The sequence below is a fragment of the Artemia franciscana genome, unplaced genomic scaffold (genome assembly GCF_032884065.1).
Source record: "Artemia franciscana unplaced genomic scaffold, ASM3288406v1 Scaffold_289, whole genome shotgun sequence".
Classification (NCBI taxonomy): Eukaryota; Metazoa; Arthropoda; class Branchiopoda; order Anostraca; family Artemiidae; genus Artemia; species Artemia franciscana.
Genome location: NW_027063627.1, coordinates 413,823 through 441,672, shown reverse-complemented (window position 1 = coordinate 441,672; position 27,850 = coordinate 413,823). Strand labels below are relative to the sequence as shown.

At 36.1% G+C, this 27,850-nt stretch overlaps 1 long non-coding RNA gene across 1 annotated transcript; it reads right to left on the bottom strand.

Annotated features, from left to right (window-relative positions):
• Window positions 1–19: 19 nt before the first annotated feature.
• On the bottom strand, window positions 20–27,753 carry LOC136043065 (uncharacterized). The gene is made up of 3 exons (XR_010621543.1): window positions 27,575–27,753; window positions 9,738–9,887; window positions 20–1,090 (listed from the first exon to the last, which is right to left on the bottom strand). It is a non-coding gene; the product is annotated as an uncharacterized LOC136043065 (long non-coding RNA).
• Window positions 27,754–27,850: the final 97 nt, after the last annotated feature.

Here is a 27,850-nt window from a genome sequence, read left to right as displayed (position 1 = left end):
GCAACATTCTAGGACAACTGGGTCGATACGATCACCCCTGGGAAAAAAAAACAAAAAAAAAAACAAAAAAACAAAAAAACAAATAAACACGCATCCGTGATCTGCCTTCTGGCAAAAAATGCAAAATTCCACATTTTTGTAGATAGGAGCTCGAAACTTCTACAGTAGGGTTCTCTGATACGCTGAATCTGATGGTGTGATTTTCGTTAAGATTCTATGACTTTCAGGGGGCGTTTCCCCCTATTTTCTAAAATAACGCAAATTTTCTCAGGCTCGTAACTTTTGATGGGTAAGACTAAACTTGATAAAACTTATATATTTAAAACCAGCATTAAAATGCGATTCTTTTGATGTAGCTATTGGTATCAAAATTCCATTTTTTAGAGTTTTGGTTACTATTGAGCCGGGTCGCTCCTTACTACAGTTCGTTACCACGAACTGTTTGAACGGTACTTGATAAATATGTCGACCTGACTCAAGAAGTGAAGTTATTTGAATCATACTAAAATATACCAAAATATAATTGAAATTATAGTACTTTAGTAACAAAATTATGGAAACTACAGCGGAGAATTATGGACAGTAGGCAGCCCAGAACGCATTCTATTAAATACTTAACCTAACATAATCTAACAAAAATACCAACTTTCTATATTGAATTGTTAATTAAAATATACCTGCATAGTAATATCTCACTGAGCCCAAGCTCCAAATGCAAACAGAAAAACTGGTTTAAACATACATAAACAGATCAAACTTCTTGAGTTTAGTCAAAAAACCTCTCACGAACCTCTAAAGATAGCTTAAGACAATACCTATAAATATATACATTTACTTTGGAATCATTCAGTATACTTTGCCTCATTCTAGCTTAAGTTTTCCTTATTACTAGTGTCTGTGCATCCAACTACTTCTTTTCTTTTGTAGACGAGGTAGAGAAGAAGTGACTTAACAAGCGGATGATCAAAATCCAGACGTTCTTGGTTAATCAGATAATCGAGCGTTTCCCGGAAACAATAATCAAAGCCGGCTAATGTTGTTGGGTCTTCACGGAGAACAGATGACGTTATGAGTGGCTCATCAGTTTGGTCTAAAAATACACATCGATTTTGTAAATACTTTTATCTTTCTGGTCCAAAAAGCACTTTTAGAGTTCAGAAACGCATGAAGATTTTGTAAAAAAAACTGCATTTAAAGCCTTGAGAAGCGTACAGTCTTTATGCAACAGCAGATTAGATTAACACTGGAAGAATAAGTCTGTAATCGCTGGGTTTTTTTATATTACTTGACGCATTAGAATTTTAGAAATCGTACCTTACTTTATAATACAGATAAAGCAATTTGTCTTTCCATTAAATTGAACTTTCCTATCTAAAGAGTAAAGTTCTATTTGATGGAAAAAAGCCATAGAAGTTTGACAAGCAAAGAACACTTGTTTTTCTTTATTTATGAAATTTGTGACTAATTTTTTAAATCAGCAAATTACGATAAACATAAACAAAGCTCTCTCTCTCTCTCTCTCTCTATATATATATATATATATATATATTGTAGACGAAAACAAGGGTGGGGGAATGAATTAGCAGAAGAATAAACAATAATTATTTTGGCGTATAGTTTTAATGGATTTTATGTGCAACGATTTTTCACCTTAAAAAGTTCACATAAGAATCGAAGTGTGTCAAAAAAAAGTTCATATGAATTTCATCAGATAAATATTAGCATATTGGCAAATCATTATGCTAATTATTAAGCACTTCAGTTGCAACAAAAAAAAAACAAGAGCTAAGAGCTCATATGGTACTTGTGACGAGGCAAGAAGAGCTAAGAGCCAAGAGACCATATGGTATGAGCTCTAGCAAAATTCTATGAATCAATAGATTGATTTAGAAGGAAAATAAGATAATGCCGGTCAGGATTTAATATAATAGCTCTGAGTCATGATGTCCTTCTAAATATCAAAATTCATTAAGATCCGATCACCCACTCGTATGTTATAAATACCTAATTCTTTCTAATTTTTCCTCTCCCTTTAGCCCCCCAGATGGTCGAATCTGGGAAAACGACTTTATCAAGTCAATTTGTGTAGCTCCCTGACAAGCCTACTAATTTTCATCGTCCTAGCACGTCCAGAAGCACCAAACTCGCCAAATCACTGAACCCCTCCCCTCCAACTCCCCCCAATATCAAAAGATCCGGTCAGGACTTAAAACAAGATCTTTGAGACACGATATCCTTCTAAATATCAAATTTTATTGAGATCCGATCACCCGTTCGTAAGTTAAAAATACCTATTTTTTTCTAATTTTTCATAATTAACACCCCCCCCCCCCAACTACCCTAAAGAGAGTGGATCCGTTCCGGTTATGTCAATCATGTATCTAGGACTTGTGCTTATTTTTCCCACCAAGTTTCATCCTGATCCCTCTACTCTAAGTGTTTTCCAAGTTTTAGTTTTCTCCCTCCCAACTCCCCCCCCCATGTCACCAGATCTGGTCGGGATTTAAATAAGAGCTCTGAGACACGATATACTTCTAAATATCAAATTTCATTGAGATCCGATAACCCGTTCGTAAGTTAAAAATACCTCATTTTTTCTAATTTTTCATAATTAACCCCCCCCCCCCAACTACCCCAAAGAGAGCGGATCTGTTCCGGTTATGTCAATCATGTATCTAGTAATTGTGCTTATTCCCCCCCCCCAAGTTTCATCCCGATCCCTCCACTCTAAGTGTTTTTCAAGTTTTAGGTTTCCCCCTCCCAACTCCCCCTCCCCAATGTCACCAGATCTGTTCGGGATTTAAAATAAGAGCTCTGAGACACGATATCCTTCTAAATATCAAATTTCATTGAGATTCGATCATCCGTTCGTAAGTTAAAAATACCTCATTTTTTCTAATTTTTAGAATTATCCCCCCCCCCAACTACCCCAAAGAGAGCACATCCGTTCCAGTTATGTCAATTATGTATCTAGGACTTGTGCTTATTTTTCCCACCAAGTTTCATCCCGATCCCTCCACTCTAAGTGTTTTCCAAGTTTTAGGTTTCCCCCTCCCAACTCCCCCCAAATGTCACCAGATCCGGTCGGGATTTAAAATAAGAGCTCTGAGACACGATACCCTTCTAAACATCAAATTTCATTGAGATCCGATCACCCGGTCGTAAGTTAAAATACCTCATTTTTTCTAATTTTTCAGAATTACCCCCCCCCCCCCAACTACCCCAAAGAGAGCGGATCTGTTCCGGTTATATCAGTCATGTATTGAGGATTGTGCTTAATATTCCCACTAAGTTTCATCCCGATCCCTCCACTCTAAGTTGTTTCCAAGTTTTAGGTTTCCCCCTCCCAAACCCCCCCAATGTCACCGGATCTGGTCGGGATTTAAAATAAGAGCTCTAAGACACCATATCCTTCTAAATATCAAATTTCATTGAGATCCGATCACCCGTTCGTAAGTTAAAAATACCCCATTTTGTTAATTTTTCAGAGACACGATATCCTTTTTAAAATCAAATTTCATTAAGATCTGATCAACAGTTCGTAAGTTAAAAATACTTCAATTTTTCAATTTTTTCCGAATTAACCGGCCCCCCACTCCTCCCCCCCCCAGATGGTCAAATTGGGAAAACGACTATTTCTAATTTAAGCTGGTCCCGCCCCTGATATGCCTGCCAAATTTCATCGTCCTAGCTTACCCGGAAGTGCCTAAAGTAGCAAAACCGGGACTTACAGACCGACAGACAGACCGACAGAATTGGCGATTGCTATATGTCACTTGGTTAATACCAAGTGCCATAAAAACCACAAAAGACCAAAACTCAGAGAGAGGATATTGCAAGTATAGATGAGACAGTGACGGAAAAGTGAGGCTAAAATAAAATGATATGTTTATCAGTATTGTTCACGAATGACTAACTATAAATTCGTCTTTATAAATACAGCCCAAGTGAAATAGCCATAATTAGACCATGGCTCTTATCTAATTTCTTTTCTACTTCTAGGGCTTTTAAATACTTGTAAAGTCAAAATTGATTGCTGTCTTAAATACAACAAAAAATTAATTGTGGCTTAGAATACGATTCTTCTTGACTGCAAGCCTTGACTAAGTGGTTCCTGGGATGTGAGCTGGATTGAAAGTGAAAATATTTACCTGCTTGCCAAAGAGTAGTCAGACGAAAAGTGTAATAAGAAAAAAAAATAAGAGATAAGAGCTCATATGGCACTTGTGACGAGGTCGGAAGAGCCAAGAGCCAAGATCTCCTATGGTATGAGTTCTAGCAAAAATCTAAGAATCAATAGATTAATTTAAAAGGAGAATCAGAGGCTGAATCCCGGTCGGGATTTAAAATAAGAGCTCTGAGACACAAGTTCCTTCTAAGTATCAAAACTCATTAAGATCCGATCATCCACTCCTAAGTTAAAAATACCTCATTTTCTTAATTTTTCCTCTCCTTTCAGCCTCCAGATGGTCGAATCTGGGAAAACAACTTCATCAAGTCAATTTGTACAGGTCCCTGACACGCCTACCAATTTTCATTGTCCTAGCACATCCAGAAGCACCAAACTCACCAAAGCACAGGACCCCCTAACTCCCCCAAAACGAGCGGATCCAGTCCAGTTACGTCAATCACGTATCTACGACATTTGCTTATTCTACCCGCCAAGTTTCATCCCGATCTCTCCACTCTAAGCTTTTTCTAAGATTTCCCGTTTCCCCCTCCAACACCCCCCCCCCCCAATGTCACCAGATCTGGTTGGAATAAGTTTGAAATAAGAGTCCTGAGACATGAGTTCCTTCTAAATATCAAATTTCATTAAGATCTGGTAACCCGTTCTTAAGTTAAAAATACATCAATTTTTCTAATTTCGAATAAACACCCCCTAACTCCCCCAAGGATAGCAGATCCGTTCCAGTTATGTCAATCACATATCTAAAACTTGTGCTTATTCTTCCCATCAAGTGTAATCTCAATCTCTCCATTCTAAGCGTTTTCAAAGAATTCCGGTTTCCAAGATTTGTTTTCCCCCTCCAGCCCCCTATCTTCCCGGATCATATCCGAATTGAAAATGGAGCATTTGAGACATAAGATCTTTCAATATATCTTGTTTCATTAAGATCCGATCACCCATTCGTAAGATAAAGATACTTCAATTTCCATATTTTCCAAGATTTTCGGTTTCCCCCTCAAACTTCCCCCAATGTCACCAGATCTGGTCGGGATTTAAAATGAGAGCTCTGAAGCACAAAATCCTTCTAAATATCAAATTTCATTAAGGTCTGATTACCCGTTCATAAGTTACAAATACCTTATTTTTTCAAATTTTTCCGAATCACCTCCCCCCCAACTCCCCAAAAGAGAGTGGATACGGTCCGGTTATGTTAGTCACGTATCTTAGACTTGTGCTTATTCTTCCCACCAAGTTTCATCCCGATCTTCCCACTCTAAGCGTTGTCCAGGATTTCTGGTCCCCCCCCCTCAACTCCCCAAATGACACTGGATCCGGTCAGGATTTAAAATAAGAAATATGAGTTACGAGGTCCCTCTAAATAGGAAATTTCATTTCAAGATTCGATCACTCCTTCGCAAGTTACAAATACCTCGTTTTTTCTATTTTTTCAGAATTAATCCTCCCCCCAACTCCCCCAATGAGAGCGGATCCGTTCCGTCTATTTAAATCACGTTTCTAGGACTTGTGCTTAGCTTCTCCGCCAAGTATCATGCCGATCCCTGCACTTTAAGCGTTTTCCAAGATTTTAGGTTTCCCCCTCCAACTCCACACTAATATCACCGGATCCGGTCAAAATTTAAAAAAAAGGCTCTGAGATACAATATTCTTCTAAATTTCAAATTTCATCAAGATCCGATCACCCGTTCGTAATTGAAAAATACCTCATTTTTTCTAATTTTTACAAATTAACCGTACCCCCACTCTCCCCAGGCAATCGAATCGGGGAAACGACTATTTCTAATTTAATCTGGTCGGGTCTCAGATACCCCTGCCAAATTTTATCGTCCTAAACTATCTAGAAGTGCCTAAACTAGCAAAACCGGGATCGACAGACAGACAGACCGACAGAGTTTGCGACCGCTATATGTATTAACCGCTTGGTTAATATCAAGTGCCATCAAAACTGTTGTGAGAGGATCATATAAAACTGTTTTGTTCTCTTTTCCTCAAAATAAAGCCTTCAATCTCCTTGAACCCCCTCCGCATTCCAAATAAGCCTTAACTGGAAGTTTCGACTTGGTGATCACCCCATCCACGAGACAAAACTTAACCCATCCACAAAAACATTCTAACTTAACTACGTGTGAATTCATCACCTTTTAAGGAAACATACGGACTGTAGGAAGTCCCTATAATGGGACTCGCGTGCATTCAGGCTTCACACAAAACAAACAAAAAGACTTTCTCGTGTGGATCAGAAGCTTGCTGACACTTCAGGCCCCGTTTTGTCTCTTTAGAAACACTTAAGGCTCCCTTTGTGTAATATCATATTTTTCAATTTATTGCCTGGCTGGGAATTATCGATACTTACCAGTTATGGTATCTAAGATTGAGTGTAGTAAAATGGAGACATCCAGCCTAGCCTTATATCTGCCAGTTTGGAGCCATATATTTTTTTATTTTGTTCAATAAAATATATTGAATCTTGATCTTTTGTCACCATACTTTCTGTAAATTAGACACTCCGCCGAGGATTCACTTTTCTTCGGTTACTTTTAGAAATAAATATACGATTGTTTGTAATATTCCAAATTTGTAATTCATATCCTTTCGATTTGCCACATTGGATTGCAGCTGTGCATTTGCAAGGAGTTTTGGTGGTTAAACAGTAATCCATCAACTTAAAATTTGTGGCAGTCAAAGGAAAAACTTGAATTCGTTCTGGTTGATTAGAATGATTAGAAAACTTGACATTGCAGCCGTTCGCAACATCCGTTTTTTGATTGATACGACAATACTATTTTTAAAAATTTAACGAAGTCTAAACGAAACGTTAAAAAGGATGATTTTATTTTGTAAACGTTCCCATTTCAATAATAACTCTCAACATTGGATATACAAGTTAATAAAACAGTAAAAATATTGTCCGAAAGCATTAATAATTTTAAAATTCTAGAATAGGGTCAAGAAGTCTCGTTTAAAATTTTTTTACCTTCAAAGCTTGTCACAGATCGTTTTTTATAACTTAGATTTACTTGACTCAACCGAAAAGCTTTGGTTAATTTGCGGCTAAATGAATTTGAAAACAATATACGATTTTCAATCTATTCCGTGTCTGCCTTGTAATTTGTCTTGCTTTTTTTTGTACATTCAACAAATCTATTACTTGAAATCATTCCTTCTTGCTACACGTTAATATAATTGAATTTAATTTCACCGCCTTATCTATCTCTCTCTTATAAAAGGTCAATTTGATGCTAAGAAAAGTGGAAATTCTTACACAAAGGTTCCTACAGCCCACATGTTTTTATGCTTATTGAGGCACATATGCAGGATTTTTTTCGGGGAAAATCATTTGATAAGTTGAATAAGAAATACCCAAGAATTTGGGAAGAGACCTGAACAAAGGAATACATTAAAGCGATCTTAACTTAGTAAACCAAATGCGTTTAAAAAAACAAAAACGGAAATTATGAGCCAAAAATCTAACCAAGTTTGTGTGTAAACCCACCTCTGGATCAATGACACAGTTACCTTCAATTTCCTTCGAAAAACAAAGCTCAAAACTAACTAAAAATAACAGCCAAGTTTTCAAGTGTTCATACAAGACTATGCTTTATATGCAACTATTTCTCTGTATAATTTGTAAAACGTAATTACCCCTTCATAACAGGCTTTAAAAAATATTTCTGAAAATGTAAAATATGCTCTGACGTAAACAAGGCCGTATCCCGGGGGTGTCTGAACCCCACTGAAATGTATGCCCGACTCGTAAAAACGTAACAAAATGAATATAAACATATTTTTGATGGGTTTTTTTGAAGTTTTTGTACCCTACCCCTGAAAAAATACCGTTGTACCCCCCCCAAAAAAAAAATATCTAGATACAGCTCTGGACGTAGAATTATAAGCCCCTAGGAATAGCATTCTGACCGGAACAGAATCCATTTGTCAACTCTGGTCAAATGTCAGCTCTTTATTTCTAATTCTAATTTTGGGTAGGATTTATATTGGGGTCGGTGTCTTTTCATATAACAAATTAATTTAAATTCATAATTGTCCACTACACAAACGATTGAGCTATACAATTAAGCGGAAGTCTCACCACCGACTCAACTCTTTATGGTGACCCTTGCGAATTAACATGATTCTTCATATATAAAGGAATACATTGAACGGAGGGGTTACAAAGGGCATCTAAAAAGGCGTGATGATTCTAGGCTGAAGAGATATTTTATATATCAAAAGGGCCTTGTGTGATTCTATGTACCCACATCCGTTTGCAACAAATTTTGATGATATACCAAGATTAAAGAATCAGATGATTGCCCACCCATCGTGAACCATTCATCAATATCACTATTCTGCCACCTTTTCGTAAACATCCAAAATTGTCAAAGCGATCAGTGATTAATGAATCTTTGCGCATAGATAAATGATTTTTATATGTTTATAAATAAATCATTCGTAAAAGGAACTAATATAACCATTTTTTTTTTCGGCATCCTGAATCTTTTATTCTTTTGTTCCGGGCTAATAATAAAACATGTGGCCCCCGCAATATTTTTGTTTAGGCTGAGCACAAGTATTCAGACTCTGAGCCGATCGGAAAAATAGTTCTATAGTAAATTTCGGGGGAACCAAATTTGTTTTCTAGAATATTCCCAGTGCATTACGGGACTCACAGATGTAAACTTGAAAATGTTCAAAAAAAATCTTTGTGGTCATTTATGGACTTGACTCTCTTGGGTAATAATTTTTTTCATTTATCTGTTTTACTTCTTTTTTTCTTTTTTTTCTTTTTTTTTTAATAGTGGTACGAAGTCCTCTTCACCCAAGGACTTACAAATATAAGTTCCAAACTGACAAGACAATAAATTTTGTACCTAGTTATTCAGCCTAGTTTTCAAAGGACTCTTGTTCCAAGCCGAAAATTTGCTCTTATATAAAGGTTCCGTTGGCATTAGGACTTCTAGATATGAAGTCATTTCATTAAAAAAAATATTGAAACTGTCTTGGATCCCATTGTTGGGTGAACAGTTGTCTTTTTTTTTTTCATTCTCGTTCCACATTGTGATCTTGATCATCCAAAGATTTACATATATAAGCATCTAGGTAATCGAAAAAACAATTTTGGCTCAGTTTCAGGCCCCACTTACTTATCGTTTTTCTTACGGGGGGGGGATGTGCCTACTACCTATTTTTCTTATACATTAAGGCTCCCCTTTTTCCAAGAACTTACAAATGTAAGTTTTAAGCTATTGAAAAAAAATATTTTTGCGTTTTTTTGTAATTATTTTTTGGGCAATTTTTTTTATCCCAATGCCCTATTAGGACAAAGACATGGGAAGGGTTCTAGTTGCCCTACCTTCACATTCAACCATTAATGAGGACATTTAATCGTTAAATTTGTATTCGACTAAGTGCCTTCCGAAGCTCTAACGACTACCGATTCTATGCGAAGTATAGAAGAAATAACAAATAAATGGAAGAAGGGTCGGTGTTTCAAAAGTCAACACTAGTGCACTGACTTCAATTCAATATTTTTGTACATTTACACACTTACCGGTGTTAGATAGCTCCTTTTCGATTTCTTCGATCTTTTTTAACACAGAGTGCATAAAGCTATCAGTTCCACTCCCCATAGACATTTATAAAAGGTATCCTCGAAGACGGAGTGCAAATTGCACTGTTCTTCTTAATATATCTCCAAGCTCTAAAAGAAGACAAATTGTATTACAGTGAAAAATAAATTAAGTCAAACAGTTCGTGGTAACGAACTGTAGTAAGGAGCGACCCGGCTCAATAGTAACCAAAATTCTAAAAAATGGAATTTTGATACCAATAGCTACATCAAAAGAATCGCATTTTAATGCTGGTTTTAAATATATAAGTTTCATCAAGTTTAGTCTTACCCATCAAAAGTTACGAGCCTGAGAAAATTTGCGTTATTTTAGAAAATAGGGGGAAACGCCCCCTAAAAGTCATAGAATCTTAACGAAAATCACACCATCAAATTCAGCGTATCAGAGAACCCTACTATAGAAGTTTCGAGCTCCTATCTACAAAAATGTGGAATTTTGCATTTTTTGCCAGAAGGCAGATCACGGATGCGTGTTTATTTGTTTTTTTGTTTTTTTGTTTTTTTTGTTTTTTTTTTCCCAGGGGTGATCGTATCGACCCAGTTGTCCTAGAATGTTGTAAGAGGGCTCATTCTAACGGAATTGAAAAGTTCTAGTGCCCTTTTTAAGTGACCAAAAAAATTGGAGGGCACCTAGGCCCCCTCCCACGCTAATTATTTTCCCAAAGTCAACGGATAAAAATTCTGAGATAGCCATTTTATTCAGCGTAGTCGAAAAACCTTATAACTATGTCTTTGGGGACGACTTACTCCCCCACAGTCCCCGTGGGAGGGGCAACAAGTTACAAACTTTGACCTCTGCTTACATATAGTAATGGTTATTGGGAAGTATACAGGCGTTTTCAGGAGGATTTTTTTGGTTTGGGGGAGGGGTTGAGAAGGGGGGGATATGCTGGGGGAACTTTCCTTCGAGAATTTGTAATGGGAGAAGAAAATTTCCATGAAGGGAGAGCAGGATTTACTAGCATTATTTAAAAAAAAACATTTAAAAAATAAAAGTGAAAAAGCTTTTTCAGCTGGAAGTAAGGAACAGCAATAAAACTTAAAACAAACAGAAATTATTACCCATATGAGGGGCTCACCTCCTTCTAATACCTCGCTCTTTACGCTAAAGTATTTTCGGTAATTTCAACTACTTATTCTACGGCTTTTGTGATTCAGGGGGTCATTCTTAATGAATTGGGATAAAATTTAAGCTTTAGTGTAAAGAACGAGGTACTGACGATGGGGCGAATACCCTCATATATGTAATAAAAACATGAGAATACAAAAGTTCTTTACGTAAGCTAATTTATAAGTTACGTAAATCTTTTACCAATAAAAAGATTCGTAAAAAATTAAAAGTTCTAGTTGCCTTTTTAATTAACCCAAAAAATCGGGGGGCAACTAGGCTTCGGCCCCCGCTCTTTTTTTCTCAAAATCATTCGATCAAAGTTATAAGAAAGCCATTGAGCCAAAAAAAAAATATGCAAATTTCGTTTTGATTATTCCTCTGCGGAGAGCCAAAATCAAAACATGCATTGATTCAAAAACGTTCAGAAATTAAATAAAAAAAACAAGTTTTTTCAACTGAAAGTAAGGAGTGACATCAAAACTTAAAACGCACAGAAATTACTTCGTATATGAAAGAGGCTGCTTCCTCATAAACGCCCCGCTCTTTACGCTAAAGTTTTTTACTGTTTTAGAAAGAAGAATTGAGAGAAAGAGTCAAACTTTAGCGTAAAGAGCGGGGCGTTGATGAGGAAGCAGCCTCTTTCATATACGAAGTAATTTCTGTGCGTTTTAAGTTTTGATGTCACTCCTTACTTTCAGTTGAAAAAACTTGTTTTTTTTATTTAATTTCCGAAAAAAGACGCTTCGGAATGTCAACTGTCAAAAAAATTCTTCCTGCCAAGTTGTAAGGTAAACGTCTAAAACGACGAATTCAGGATAAGACTAACCAAATAGATGAAAGAACTGACTGAATATGTAAGGATATCTTGACATTGTTCTGCAATATCAGTAGTTGTGTTATACGGTGTCAAATAAATATGGAGGAAAGATTTTAACCCTTCTTTGCTCTTGTGAAGAGATACAAAGAGAAAGAAATATAGGGCTGATCCCCTGCCCCACAAAAAAGATTATCTTATAGATAGAGTTCGCAAAGCTTTTTCCATAGAGCATAGAAGGTCAGTCAGGCCAAGTCGTCTTTTATACCCATGATCTAATCTTTTCTTTTCTTTTGCACGGAAAAAATTTCAACAGTACGAAAATAATGTTTTTAGTGAAGAAAAGCTACGTTCATAAAGTCGAACATTCTCCCCTTATTTCATGAGCACCACATCTAGATATGGATTTTTATCAGCTTAACCTCCCTTCATATGAAGGGACGGATTTGGAATGAGTGTACAATAAACACGCTGCAAGAGGTGAATTATTTTACTACTCTTTACATTCAGCTAGCGATGGTAATGATCAGAATTATTATGACTATTTTGATAGGCCAGAAAAAAGTATCGACACTGATTATTTTTTCTGGGGGAGGGGGAATCTTATTTCTTTCCTAATTAATAAGTGATTCAAAAGCCTTTTCTTTGGTTTGTTTAGGGGTTTCAATACCTTAAAATCATTTTGCGAGCCACAGCGTCGGCTGACCGTCTCAAAGACAAAAGCATAAGTGGATTCCCTCAGGGAACTAGCCACCATCGAGAACTATGGAGAATCTATGGTTTCACCATGAAGCTTGATCGAAAAGACAATGATATTTTACGTCCCTTATGATGGCAAGGATTTCGATTAAAGCGGAGAGCACGACAGGGAATTCCCGAAGCTGCCAAATTGCTCTAATGCAATTTGCCTTAAGCTGGCCCTTAGCATTTTCCGAGGTATGCAAGAATATCTTTACGGACTGCCTTTCCCTGAACTTTAAAAAGAAAATTCTGCGCGACTTATTTGGAAAAAAATCAATTTCTAGCAAAGTAAGCTTCAATAAAACGCAATGTTTCTATCTCAAACACAAAACGGGAAAAGTGAAATTTTTTTTCTAAGATTTCAGGGGAAGCAAGTGTCGGATTTTAGTTTTCTGTTGCCTATTTTAATCTCTTATACAATCTCTTCAAGCTATGGCACTACACCCCAGTCAATTGACTAGACAAACTAAAAAGTTTATAATAGATGAGATAGGGAGATTAAGGTATCGAATCCCCCCTCTAAGTAAATTTTAATGATCCTATTTAACTTGATAGATTTTCATTCGTACCACGACTGATAATCCAACTAAATCCGAGAAATGTGAATACGAAGGAAATTTGATCCCTCCGAAGAAAATTGCAAACACTGACATCTTTAGTACTCTGTATACATAACGTATTGACATCAACATACTCTTAACTATTAAAAATATACTGTCCTTTATGGGCTACTTGCAAAGAAGCTTTATGGCCTTTTCATACTTAAAACAAGTTTCATTCCGATCTCTCCCCTCTAAGCGTTCCTCAAATTTCTTGTTTCCCCCTAAAATTCCCCCTAATGTCGCCAGATCCGGTCGGGAATTAAAATAAGAGCTTTAGCACAAGGTCCTTCGAAATATCAAATTTCACTAAGATCCGATCACCCGTTCGTAAGTTAGAGATACCCCATTTTTTCTAGTTTTTCCGGATTAACCGAATTACCTCCCCTCCAATTCGCCCAAATAGAGCAGATCCTATCAGGATATGTCAATCACGTATCTAGGACTTTTGCTTATTTTTTCCAGTTCATCCCGATCTCTCCACTCTAAGCGTTTTCCAAGATTTCTGGTTTCCCCCTCTATTTCCTCCCAGTGTCACCGGATCCGGTCAGGATTTAAAGTAACAGCCCTGAGTTACAAGGTCCTTCTAAATATCAAATTTAATTAAGATCCAATCACCCGTTTATAAGTTAAAAATTTCTCATTTTTTCTATTTTTTCCGAATTAACCATCCCTTCACCCCCCCCCCCCAGATGGACTATAGGCCTCATAAATATAGCGAACCAAATTATATCCTAATTGCTTTATCACATTTGGCATTATAACAAATAGAATTTGTAGGCTAAGGCATTAACAATGATCAAATATAAACGGTTTTTATATAACATTGCTCTATTTCATATTATTTTTTCTCAATAAAAAAAAACAAAAACATAAAATAGTGTACACACACAAATAAAACGAATTACATACGTAAAACAGACCTCAACTTTACTGTACTTGGATACACAGATATTAAAAAACACAAATCTTACCTTATCTGAAACTAAACCTGTCTGAACACAATGCTCAAGAATCCTAATATGTGCCAATAATCCACTAATTTAAACTAAAAGTTAATCAAAGGCAAGAAATCCTTGTCGTTCAATATATTCATCTCTTTTGTTTCTCAAAAATTTTGCAGTAGCCATTCGTGAAGAATTTAACAATTCATTAGCATATTTATGTTCTAACAAGAGCTAAGAGCTCATATGGCACTTTTGACGAGGTAGGAAGAGCCAAGAGCCAACAGCTCATATGGTATGAACTCTAGCAAAATTCTAAGAATCAATAGATTGCTTTAAAAGGAAAATCAGAGGCTTAAAGCCGGTTGGGATTTAAAATAAGAGCTCTGAGTCAAAAGGTCCTTCTAAATATCAAAATTCATTAAGATCTGATCACTCACTCGTAAGTTAAAAATACCTCAATTTTTCTAATTTTTCCTCTCCTTTCAGCTCCTTAGATGGTCGAATCGGAGAAAACGACTTTAACAAGTCAATTTGTGCAGCTCCCTGATATGCGTACCAATTTTCATTGTCGTAGCACGTCCAGAAGCACCAAACTCGCCAAAGCACTGAACCCCACCCCCTAACTCTCCCAAAGAGACCGGATCCAGTCCGGTTGCATCGATTATGTATCTACGACATTTATAAGCGTTTTCCAAGATTTCTGGTTTCCCCTCCAGCTCCCTCCAATGTCAGCAGATCTGGTCGGGATTCGAAATAAGAGCTCTGAGGCATGAGTTCCCTCTAAATGTCAAATTTCATTAAGATCCGGCCATCTGTTCGTAAGTTAAAATACCTCAATTTTTCTAATTTTTTTCCAAATTAACAACCCCCAGCTTCCCTAAAGAGAACGAATCCGTTCCAATCATGTCAAGCTCGTATCTATAACTTGTGCTTATTCTTCCCATCAAGTTTCATCCCCATCTCTCCACTCTAAGCGTTTTCCAAGATTTCCGGTTTCCAAGATTTCTGTTTCCCCCTCCAACCCTCTATGTCCCCGGATCTGATTCGAATTGAAAATGGAGCATTTGAGACATAAGATTCTTCTATATATCAAGTTTCATTAAGATCCGATCACCCATACGTAAGATACCTCGATTTTCACGTTTTCCAAGAATTCTGGTTTCCACCTCCAACTCCCTTCAGTGTCACCGGATCTAGTTGGGATTTAAAAAGAGAGTTCTAAAGCACAAGATCCTTCTAGATATCAAATTTTATTAAGATCTGGTCACCTGTTCGTAAGTTACAAACACCTCATTTTTTCTAATTTTTCCGAATTACTCCCACCCCCCAACTCCATCAAAGAGAGCGGATCCGGTCTGGTTATTTCAGTCACATATCTTGGACTTGTGCTTATTCTTTCCACCAAGTTTCATCCTGATCCGGTCCTGACGCTGGATCCGGTTGAGATTCAAAATAAGAGATCTGAGTTTCGAGATCTTTCTAAAGATAAAATTTCATTAAGATACAATCACTCTTTCGTAAGTTAAAAATACCTCATTTTTTCTAATTTCTTAGAATTAACCTTCCCCCCCCCCCACTCCCACAAAGAGAGCAGATCTGTTCTGGTTATGTCAATCCTGTATCTAGGACTTTTGCTAAATTTTCCCACTAAGTTTCTAAAGCACAAGATCCTTCTAGATATCAAATTTCATTAAGATCTGGCCACCCGTTCGTAAGTTACATATACCTCATTTTTTCAAAGAGAGCAGATCTGTTCTGGTAATGTCAATCCTGTATCTAGGACTTTTTCTAATTTTTCCCACTAAGTTTCATCCCGATCCCTCCACACTAAGTGTTTTCCAGGATTTTAAGTTCCGTCCCCAACTTCCCCTTCACCGGATCTGGTTGGGATTCAAAATAAGAGCTCTGAGGCATGATTTCCTTCCAAACATCAAATTTCATTAAGATCCGATCATCTCTTCGTAAGTTAAAAATACCTCATTTTTCTAATTTTTCGGAATTATGACAGATCTTATGACACTGAGGGGGATTGGAGGGGGAACCTAAAATCTTGGAAAACGCTTGGGAAAAATAAGCACATGTCCTAGATACGTGATTGACATAACCGGAACGGATTCACTCTCTTTGGGGGAGCTGGAGGGAGGGTTAATTAAGTAAGATTTTACCTTTTCTAAACTTTAAACTGACGACACATCATCAGGCAATATGCATCCTTAAAACCTGAAGACTTACGACATACCCTCAATTAGGAAAGAGAGAAAAAATTAAAGATACAATTTATGCCGCTACTTTCACTACTGTCGTAGTTAATTTTGACTTTAGAGTCTCAGTTTTAAACAGAACTTTTTCAAATCCAGTAATTGTAGGAGTATTAAACCTAAAACCAAGATTTTCGCTGGGGGGGGATCAGGTCAATTCAAGAGGAAAGGCTAAACTATGAAAAACGTCAGTTTTGGGTCTTTTTTAACAAATGACCAGAAAGTATATAAATTAATAGAAGCAAGGGTCAAAAACAGAAAACTTTTGATAAAAGCCGTATCTAGAGAGGAGGGTGTCGTTCTCAATGGGGCATCTAAGTCACGAGATCTTTCTATATATCAAGTTTCATTAAGATCGGGCCACCCATTTATTAGATAAACATACCTCAATTTTCATAATTTTCCCTCCACCTAACCACCCCCCCCAATGGTTGAATCGGGGAAATGAATGTTTTCAAGTCAATTTGTGCAGGTCCCTGACATGCCCACCAATTTTCATCATCCTAGCACGTCCAGAAGCACCAAACTCGTCAAAGGACTGGAATCCCCCAACTCCCCGAAAGAGAGCGGATCCGGTCCAGTCATGTCAATCACGTATCTAGAACTTCTGCAATTCTTCCCATCAGGTTTCATCCTGATCACTCCACTCTAAGCGTTTTACAAGATTTCCGGTTTCCAGGATTCCCGTTTCCCCCCTCAACCCTCCTATGTCCCTGGATCCAACCCGAATTGAAAATAGAGCATCTGAGACATGAGATCTTTCTATATATCAAGACGGACAAAAATTACGATCGCTGTATGGCATTTGGTAAAATACCGAGTGCCATAAAAATGATAAGAAAAAAAGAAGAAGACATGCTGATCTATCGTCGCTTTTCTCTATATTATATTTTACACTGAATAATAAGAAATGAAATATTCACAATCATTTCTCGCTCCTTTTCTCATCCATAAAAGAATGTCTATAAACTAAACAGTGATGATCGGGTTGGAGAATTACCATTGCATCTCAGCAATGGATCAAAATACCTAATTTTTCACAGATATAGGGTTATTCAATCTAATAAAAGATAACTTGACCAATGGGACGCACCGCTTGATGAAGCGAGTGATTGGATTAACTTGGATGTTTTCTTGTTTAGCATTGTCTTTTTTAAGCTTGAATGATTTTACTTAGCTTGAGAAGGAAAATCCATGACTGAAAGGTTTATTGAGTTTTGACAAAGAATTTGTTACATACAGAAAGCCAAATGCTCGTTTGATAGTTTCTAAATAAATCATTCAGACAAGTCGTGCAAGTTTCCCTGTATTTGAAATAGGTTTCTTGTCTCATTTCCTCAGTGTTGTTACAAAACCGTCAATTACCATCAAACTGTTAATTGTGAATGGTCAGTTCAAAATTATTCTAATCGTGTGTTCAAGTGATGCAATCCTAACGTAAATAAAGATAAGATGCTTCCATTTTGCGCGCTATAAGATTATCAATTACCGATTTCTTCAAAAAAGTAATTTGCTGTAAATTATTTCAAAGTGGTTTACGAATTAACTTTAATACCAAAAACTAACGATCGGCTGAAGGCCTGAGCAAGGCAAATACCTCTTCATGGACGTAGGTAGATCAGTGAAGTGGGATCCCCTACGACATCCTTAAGGAGAATATTGATCCGAGGAGAATTACTATTTTTCCTTTTTCAGCTCCATCGTAAGAATTGGTAGCCTTCTTCGTTCTCTTGTTAGAACCTCAGCATCCATCTTACTGAAAAAGTCCCTGAACATACACAAACAAGAGACTCAAAGAAAAAGAAAGGGACAAAGCAGTTTGTGGCGAACTGGTCAAGTATCAGAAGTCATGGGCGTTCCTGTTCGTTCTTCACATTATTTCGAGCACTTGTACCTGATAGAAAATACAAGGCAATTTGCCTTCATCACTGCTAGATGGATTTCCTGAAGTTTCCGACTTTCTATCTGGTCAATTGTGAAGAGATCTAATTCGATTCCAAAATTGATCTCTGTTTTTGTTGTTTTGAAGCTTCTTAAAATTAGGAAATGCAGTCCAAAGACTGAGCAGATGGCTAAAAGCTTTTGTCTGATATAATTTCTCACCGATTCGGCTAAGATACCCCTTACATTTCTTAAAACTAATCGTTCCTTCTCTTCCTTTGCTCTATTCACATATTTGCGCTCGTTCAGTGCAATATTACTAATAATTCATAAATGAATTATTAGTCATAAATCAAGTCATAAATGGTAAACCATCTTTATAGGTGATTTTGTATCGCAGAGGATTTTATATTGCTGCGAATACTCATACAGTTTGAACTCGCTTTGCACTCATTTAAGAAGAAGCTAGCGTGCATACCTTTGTTTGACCAGAGGTTAGGTAGTGATTCGCACTCACACTACAAGATAAGTTACTATACTATTTTTTTCGAAAAATAATTATTTAGTTGGCCATATGACATTTAGAAATACATTCAAAATTCCTGCCAGGTCTTAAATTGGGAAGTAGACTAAGCGATTTTGAATACCTTAATAGCTGATCCAAAATAAAGCGAAAATTCGACAACAACAAATAGTTTTAAGCTGATCTGAATTAACTTAAAAGTACCATTTTAGGCCAAAAGTTACTGCTTTCACAATTGTTACAAAGAAAGTATTATTTTCACGCCAAGCAATCATAAAGTACAACTTCGATGAAAAAAATGCTAAGCAACCCCGGAAGGTAGAGAGTTCCTGTCAGTTCAGTGTAGCGGCCTCATTGGATGAAACTAAGAATACCAAAACACTGAACCGTAGGACGATTATTGATTGTAATGCTTAACTCACCATTTCAACAGCAATAGGCTCTTCCCTAGAAAAAGTAGAAATGATGCCTGTAAATGTGAACTATTTTTGAAAGCCGTAAACTCTGGGACAATGGTAAGCAGCCAAGAGCTAAAAAAGTCGTTGCTTTTTTCTACAATTGGCCATGACTTTGACTTTTCCCACAACTATTCCCTTTTTTTTTAATTCAAAAATCAACGGATTTTGTTTGAATCGTTGCTTAGTAACAGATATTTTGTGGTAAAACCAAGCATGTTTTTACTATATTTTAAAAGCGACCATTAGGCTATACTGGCCCTATTGTTGAGAAGTAATTCACAGAAATCGTCTTGAAAGATAGTTGAGATTTGATACCGTATTGACACCGGTCTTGATTTTCCATCTGGTAGGACTTTTCGAATCAAGGACCAGAGAAAATCTTCAATTCTTTAGGAGCAGTGTGGAAGAGTTTAATTATGTTCCACGATGGCTTCAACAGACAAGATACAAAACTTGGTCTTGGGAAACTTCTAAAAACGAAAAGCTATTCTAAAACAAATGCTACAGTAGTCGAAGAAGGAGATAAGTTTCTTTACTTGAACAGTGTTACATTTCACCAAAGAGATCTTTCCCAAAATGCTATAAGAAACAACATCAATAAATCACATTGGTTCTGAATGGAAGTTTTATTGTCCAAGCAATTTGATCATAAAATCAAAAAGTGAGAAATGTTATCCTACTGTCTAAAAAAAAAATCAGCATTTGGCCTCTAGACCCTACAGCCCAATAAATAGTTGATACTTTTAAAGTATATTTATCTACGTGTCCTATGGTCTTCGTTTAGCACCGATGTTTATTAGATTGATAAAGTTACGGTCTCAATATACTTTAATTAAAAAAAAAGTTGAAAGTAACTGAAAAACTGAAAAAAACTGAAAAAAAGTAACTGAAAGTAAGAAGAAACATCAAAAGTTCAAATGAACAGAATGGTTTTATAGTTGTTGTTTTCATAGAAAACGGCAAGTTCCATGAACATCTTAAAGCCGTAAAAATGCCCCTCCATAAAGACAGATGCTTGTTGCCCCATCTCTTCTATCCACACATCTCATTTACGCTTTATTTTCGTGCATCATTCCATCAAACAGTTTTCCGTGCCCTTTTTTTTTATCTGTTCGGATGCAATCAAAATGGTTCTCAAGAAAAATAATACATAAATAAACAAATACACAGTTGCTTGTTTGAATTCATTTTTGTTTGATATTTATTTGCATTATAAGCCATGAGGTGTCATATAAGCAATTTCAATTAAGTTAAAAAATTCTGGCGTGAACTCAATTCCTCTTTCCTGTAAATGCATCAAAGAATTATACATTTTATAGGATTTGTTTTCTCCTGCGACTCTTTGTGATTCTCACTATTGCTTCTCTTTTAACCGCAGATTCCATTTTAGATTCGATGTGATGCTAGTTGTCATATGTCTTCTAGCCACAGATCTAGTTTGCACTCCATTTTCGTGCATCATTACCTTTGACTTTGGACTGTTTAAATGCCTATGCCATCTGAAACATCTAAAATAGGTATTAGCAAAATGGACGTTTTATCATGCAGTTTCAAGTCATAATGTGGCAAACCAGCAATTTTAGTTTAATTCAGAAATTGTGTCGTTAATTCAATTCCTTCTTACTGATTATCTTTTACAAACGTTAAAATGACCGTAGAAAATATATGTGAATTCCGAAGGATTATAATTATTGTGTTATTCTTTACTTTTAAGTCATATTCCGCTTGCAATTCAACGTGGTTTGTTGCTGTTTCTTGAAATACCTTTTCTTTGGCTGTTCAGAATAATTCATCCTTCCTTGTATGAATTGGATGAATTTCCTTGGAAGGAAATTCATCCTTCCTGTTCATCAATCACAGAATCACACACTGAACTAATATGTTCCTTCATTCTATTCGAATTTTTCTTTGTCTTTTAACCACTCATGCACTCAAAACTAACACTTTGCTTTACTCCAGTGTAATTTTTCTGTGTCTTCTAACCGCAAATTTCGTTGTGTCTTCTAACCGCAAATTTTCGTTTGGAATTCAATGTAATTTTTTCCTGTTTCTTCTTCCATGCCTTTTTCTTGAGCTATTCAAAGCAGTTTGTCTTCTTGTGTGATTTTCCATGCGCCACAGATACTAAAATGGCATAACAGTCATTTTATTCTGTAGTTTCAAGTAATGGGATGGCAAATCAGTAATTTCAGTTAAAATATGAAATTCCGTTGTGTGTTCAATTCATCCTTCCTATTTATCATTTACTAATGCTAAAGTAACATCTTCCTTATTCAATTGTAATTTTGTGAAATATCTTAATTACGTAATAGCATAATTATGGTGTTATTCTTTAGTTTTAAGTCACATTTTTGTTTGTAATTCAATGTGATTTATTGCTGTTTCTTGTCTCATGCCTTTTTCTCTAGCTGTTCAGAGTCATTTGTCATCCTGTTTGATTTTGCACGTGTCATCGATACTAAATATCAATTCTTCCTTCATTTTTATTAATCACAGACGCACACATGTTAAACTCACATTTTATTTCATTCCATTATTAGTATTTAAACCGCTTACAAACGCTTAACCAAGTCTTTCCTTTATTCCATTGCAATTTTGCTTTGTCTTTTAACCGCTCACGCATGCTAAACTAAAACCCTCCTTCATTCCATTGTAGTTTTGCTTCGTCTTCTACAGAACATTCTGTTGTACAACATTTTTGTTTGTAATTTAATGTGATTTTTGATATTTCTTGTTCCATGCCTTTTTCTTTAGCTGTTCAGAGTGGTTTGTCCTTTGGTATAATTTTGGATATGTCATAGATATTAAGAACGATATGACCACTGTTGGGGGAAAATGACGTAATTTTTTACTCTTTAAATGTGTATGAATAATGGTGTCACTCACATGACTTTTCTTTCCATAAATGATGTTCTAAAACGAATTTTCTCAATCTCGTTACCTATCAAGCGATTTTTCAGGCCGCAAAATCCTAAGGTGACTATTTTTCAAAAAAAGATAAAATGGTACCGTTTTCAAGAAAATTTATTCATAAATAAATTAGGACAATTTACAAAACCCCTTTGTAACTTCTTTCACCAAAATTTGAGGGAAAAGAGCCAGCACAGTACCACCTCCCAAAAAGTTGTACAAGAGGTTTTTAGGCCCAGTGTGTATGAGGTCGATGGCACTCGTTCTGTAACTTCTACGGATGTTTGAGAGGAACATCTGCCTCTGGATTTGACTGTATCTATACTGAAGTGTTGAAAGCAGTATTGCCGTCCGTGTTAAAAGCTTTATCACATTTGGTAAACTCTATTTCCAGAAGAGCGTGTTTCCATCATTCCTCAAGAAAGCAAAAATAGTTCTTCTTCGTAAAGGTAGCTCACGGAATGGCCCAACTATATTTTGACCGATCTCTGTTCTGTCTGTATTTTCCGAAGTCTTCGAAAAGCTATGATGACCAACTTCACTCTTTCCTTGAAGCGAAGGGATTCTTCAACCAAGGACAATTCAGATTCCAGCCCGGACGCTTGATGGGAGATTCTCTGGGGTCACTAAGCCTCTTTATTAATTAGGCGCTTGTACTGGTACTCGTGCCTGTCTCCACTTTGCTTGACCTTAAAAAAGCGTTCGACAGTATGGATCATATAAATTTATTATGTAAACTAGAGCACATTGAGGTTAGAGGAAAGGTACTCCAATGGTTTACCATAGTAACCGATTTGTTTACACAGAAGAATATCTGCTGAATGACACTGTCTTTAACTTCAGTGTACGGCAAGGGTCAGTCTTGCCGTACTTGCCTGTATGTTCCTCCTTCAAAGCCCCTTAAGCTACGTAATTACTGTCCTGTAAACACCAATAAACTAAATTAGATTATTAGAACAATGATTCTTTTAGTAAAGCGTCAGACTTTAAATCAGAAAGTCTTTCGTTCAATTCCTCCTTGATTTTTTTTTCATTCACGGCTTTGTCCCTTCTATATGATTATTTTTCAGATAATTAGGTATTTTTGTAAATGTAATGCACATTCACTTATGTTTAAACATGTTAAGCCTTTTGATTTAAGGGGGAATAGAGTTCATCCAGTTAATGGTTTGCAGCTACATTCTTAGTAGATGACTATAAACACACCGCAACCAGTGGCGTAATTTCTTCAAAATCCTGTTGGGGGGGGAGGGGGAAAATTTGGAGCTAATTTTCCAAATCAAGTGAAAATGACAGAACAAAACTGAAAAATAAACCATATAGCCATAAAAAAGGTAAGTATATACTAAAGAAAGCTGACCTGTTTCTATAAATGCTTGAATTATGCAGGCTTATCTTAGTTTTGACAAGATTTTTGGAGGAACTAAATTTCAGTTGGGGGGCAAACTGGGGCTGGAAAGAAGAAACAGACGTTCGGGAGGGGAGTTCCTTCCTTTTTCCTATTGAAAATTATGTCCATGATCCCAATCCCTTGCCACTTAGGGGTTGAAGAAATGAAGTCATGCGGTTCTGGAAGCACTCAAACAGTAGATTAACAGTAGAGATACAAGCAGTATATTCATATACATATATATATATATATATATATATATATATATATATATATATATATATATATATATATATATATATATATATATGTATATATATATATATATATATATATATATATATATATATATATATATATTTATATATATATATATATATATATATATATATATATATATATATATATATATATATATATATATATATATATACTATTATTAAATATCTTCCCTTTCAGTAGGAATTAGAGCAGTTTCTTAATTTGCGTGGGTTCAAAAATAATATATTTGGCTGGCAAACGTTAGGATTTCCATGACTTGGAAAAAAGGAAGCTTTATACGAAACTTCCGTTTTTCTTGCTAGACCCTTTAATCTTGAATGCCATAATCAAAATTCCATTGACGGGACATTTAAAGTTTAAATTTACAGCCCAATATCATATTACCTGAGATAAACGGTGATTTAAAAAACTCCGATCCTCCCAGGAAGTGAGGAAAATGTCTCTGAAGAAAAGGCGTTTCAACCTCATGACAGTGCAACGCCTTCTCGGATGCAGGTTCATTGAGCAGTTTCCTACGCATCTTTGTTTGGCAATTTCATTGCCATCTTACCAAGTAGGATTTAAAGGTCCAAATATTTTAAGTAAAAGGAAAGGTGATTTAAATCTACACATTGGCGTTGTCGATGCTAAACAATCAATACCCTTTAACTCTCACGACCATTGCCCTGGCATTAAAACGCAGGCCAATAACCAGCTGAAAAAATAGGTTTCTTCTTTGGGGGGGGGGGTAATTTTGATTACAGCACATAAGCCATTCATCAAAGCCCATGTAAGTTAAAAACGGATGTATTTTTTATAATATACTAAAATAAACATTTCTGTATATTTTACCTCGTTTTTGACTAGATATATTTTCCGATGCATTTTATCTTGAAAATCAAAGTTTTTACGTGAATCAAAGTTGTGCAGTTTTTATATGATAAAAATTGATGAAGCAGCATAGCACTATATTTTTGTCAATATAAACCGAATGCATAGAAAATCCATTATTATTTATTGATTCGTCACGTAAATTACTTATATTTTTGAATGCAATGTATAAAAAAGACTCAATATGGACAAACGATACCTTCTTAAATAGCAAAAGGAAATTAAAAGCCATAAAAATATTTATAAAGAGGAATTCTTTTTCTTTCCTATAATTTCCTATAATCTTGTTCTTTCCTATAATAGGTGAGCATTGTGGTTTTCTCTTGTATATTTTAAGGCGAATACATACACATTGTTCAAAATAGAACTGTTCGATGAAGTGTGAATGATGCACTAGCTTTTTTAACAGTATGAGGGGAAGGGAGCTCCACTCTTATTTGCGGTCATTTATGTTCTGTCTTTTGAGACTGAAAGGATATATAAATACCACTTTTAATAGTTCTCATAATTTTTGATCGATAATATTTGGCCTCTTTAGGCCACAATCAAGGTCGTATCCAGGGGGTTCAGTTTTTGAACCCCCCCCCCCCCAATGTTCGTACGACTCGTAAACCCTAGCATTTTAAATTTCTTACACCTCCCCCTCTCTAAAAAACACCCTCCCCCCGAACAAAAAACTTGGATGCACTCTTGGCCAAAATACATGTCTTATGGATCAAAATTCTAAAATTCAGCTCTTTCCTTTTAGTATTATATCTCTTACTACATAAAAAAGGCCTTAACTCTTTAAATATCAATTCGAATAAATACTCTTTCAATAACATAAGATTAATGGCTCGGTATAGCCACCTCAAAAATAAAAAGACATTTATGGATGATAATCCTTCTCTAGAATAATATCAAATTTTACTTTCCATAGATAGCGGTTATATGATTCTCATACATTTGGAATTCCGATATATAATTTTCATCAAAATCACAACCCTTTTAGGGGAGTTTTAACCGATACTTCTGAACCTACAAATAGCTTAAGGTGGGCAAATTTAAGCTTTGCATATTGAGAATCAGTGTAAACTTCATTCAGCATAAATCAGCATAGATTTTATTGCTGCATACTGTAATCAAAATTTAGTTTTTTAAAGTTTCAGTTTCTATGGACAAGAGTCACTTTTTATTTGCAGATTGTTGCAAAGTCTGTTTGATCCATGGCTGCTCAATTAATGTGAGAGAAGCTACCGCTACCATTTTTTACATTTCATCTCAATAAACGTATAACAACGTTTCAAGATTGATATTTATCCCTGAAAAAGTGCACCCATTCAAATATTGATCAAATGGGGGATTTGAAATATCAGAAGTGAATTTAAAGAAGATACGGCTTCAAGATAAATCCTCTAAGTAAGTTTGATTTATATTGCTGTCCAACATGGACGCCGGCAAGGATGCAAAGCGGGAATACTCCCAACGAGAAGCAAGAAGACATTGAAAAATGTGGTAGCACTTGCCCCCCTCCACCAATAGGAAATATCCTGGTGGCATTTCTAACCCCACCCCTTTTTGTTCCGGTACACATACAAATATAGTTTTTTATATTAAACAAAAAATATTTTGTAAATATAGGAGAGCTGTCCCGCGTAGTTTCCAGATTACAGCTCAAGTCGAAAAATCTCCTTGGGAATGAAGGGTAGATTGTTAGTTGAAACATTCAGATTAGATGAAAAATTAAGAGAATGATGAAGGGGATGATCAATTGACCAAGGGCATGTCGAGGGAGATATTCAGCTAACCAAAAGACATTATGGGCATGTTACCAACACTGCTACTATTACGACTTCTACGGCCATTACTTCTACTGAGTTTAAAGATATTAAGTGTGAATTTCAGGGAACATTTAGGGGTGTTAAAGAAAATTAAAAGGCACTGTGTGCATTCAGTTTACCAAAAGTATTTATGAGCAATTTCACAGGAATAGTTTATAGTATAAAGTTGAAACTGTCAGGGCGTGTTGAAAGGGACGTTGAACTAACCAAAAGGCACTCTCTGCAATTCAATGACGCTATTCAATGACGCTATACCTGCAACAGCAGCCAAACCCCAAGGGTGGTGGTACTTAATATCTTCTCATAAGTCTTGTCACAAGAAGGATCCCGAATACTAAAGAAACTCTGTCTTTTGCTACTTGAATAGTCTATTTTGTTTTTGACAAAAGAAATGTTCCTAGGCTGAATAAAGAATTTGCCCCGGGTGCAAGGGAGGCTAGAACCATTACTGGGGAATTGAATCCGAGATTTTTATTTTATCTATTTCCTCATCATCATTCCTTGAAAATGAAAACGAGTAGCAATAAAAATAAAATGTTCCGATGATTGCTCTAGGCGTTTACCCACCCCCCTCCGCCCCTCCCGTGGCTGGTTGGTCTTCAATTACTTTCGAATTATGCAAAAAAGGACTATAAATCTCAATTTCTTATCGAATAAGTATCCTCCAAAGTTCCTATGATCATGAGGCAGAGGTGGAGATGAGAAATGGGATTCCCTCTCCAAGGCCAAACCCAACCAACTCAAACCAAATGCTAGTTACTACTGCATACGTAACCACTTGATAGCCGTACCAAGATTCAGTGGAAAGGGAAAAAAAATCAAAATGATTTGCTGAGCAGCATCTATGTGACCTTACTGGCAGTAAGAACATAATTAGCCCAGGTAATAACAAACAAGACGTCACTAATGGGCTATGGACTGTTCACAACAATTTTCTTAAATTGTAATTTGTCCTCTCTCCAGCTGCCGAAAAGAATTTTAAAGCCTATTAAGTACATTAAAAACAGTTACTGAACCCTTTCGCAATGCGCATTCTGTAATGATAACTGACGTGCGGAATATGCGATATTATAGTCTACAAATAGATATGCCAAATTACTAATAGTAATCTTAAAATTAACCTACAGAAAAAGAAGCCTTAGAAATAATACATACTAAAATTTTAAGTTTATTTACTCATCCAAGGTAGCCCATCGTTTAGGTGAGGTATTCTACCGAAAATTATAACAAACACAAAGATGGAGGACTTCGTTTCAGGAATAGTCTGTTAGCTCGTAACCCTCAACTTTTAGCACTAACAACTTCAATTGGCACGCGCTTTCCACACTCGGTTGACAGACCAGATCAGAATCCCTCCTCCGCACATCTGCTTATTCCGATTGATTTTTAACGTATTCTGCTGTAGGTTGATAGTTCAGCCAGCGTAAAGAT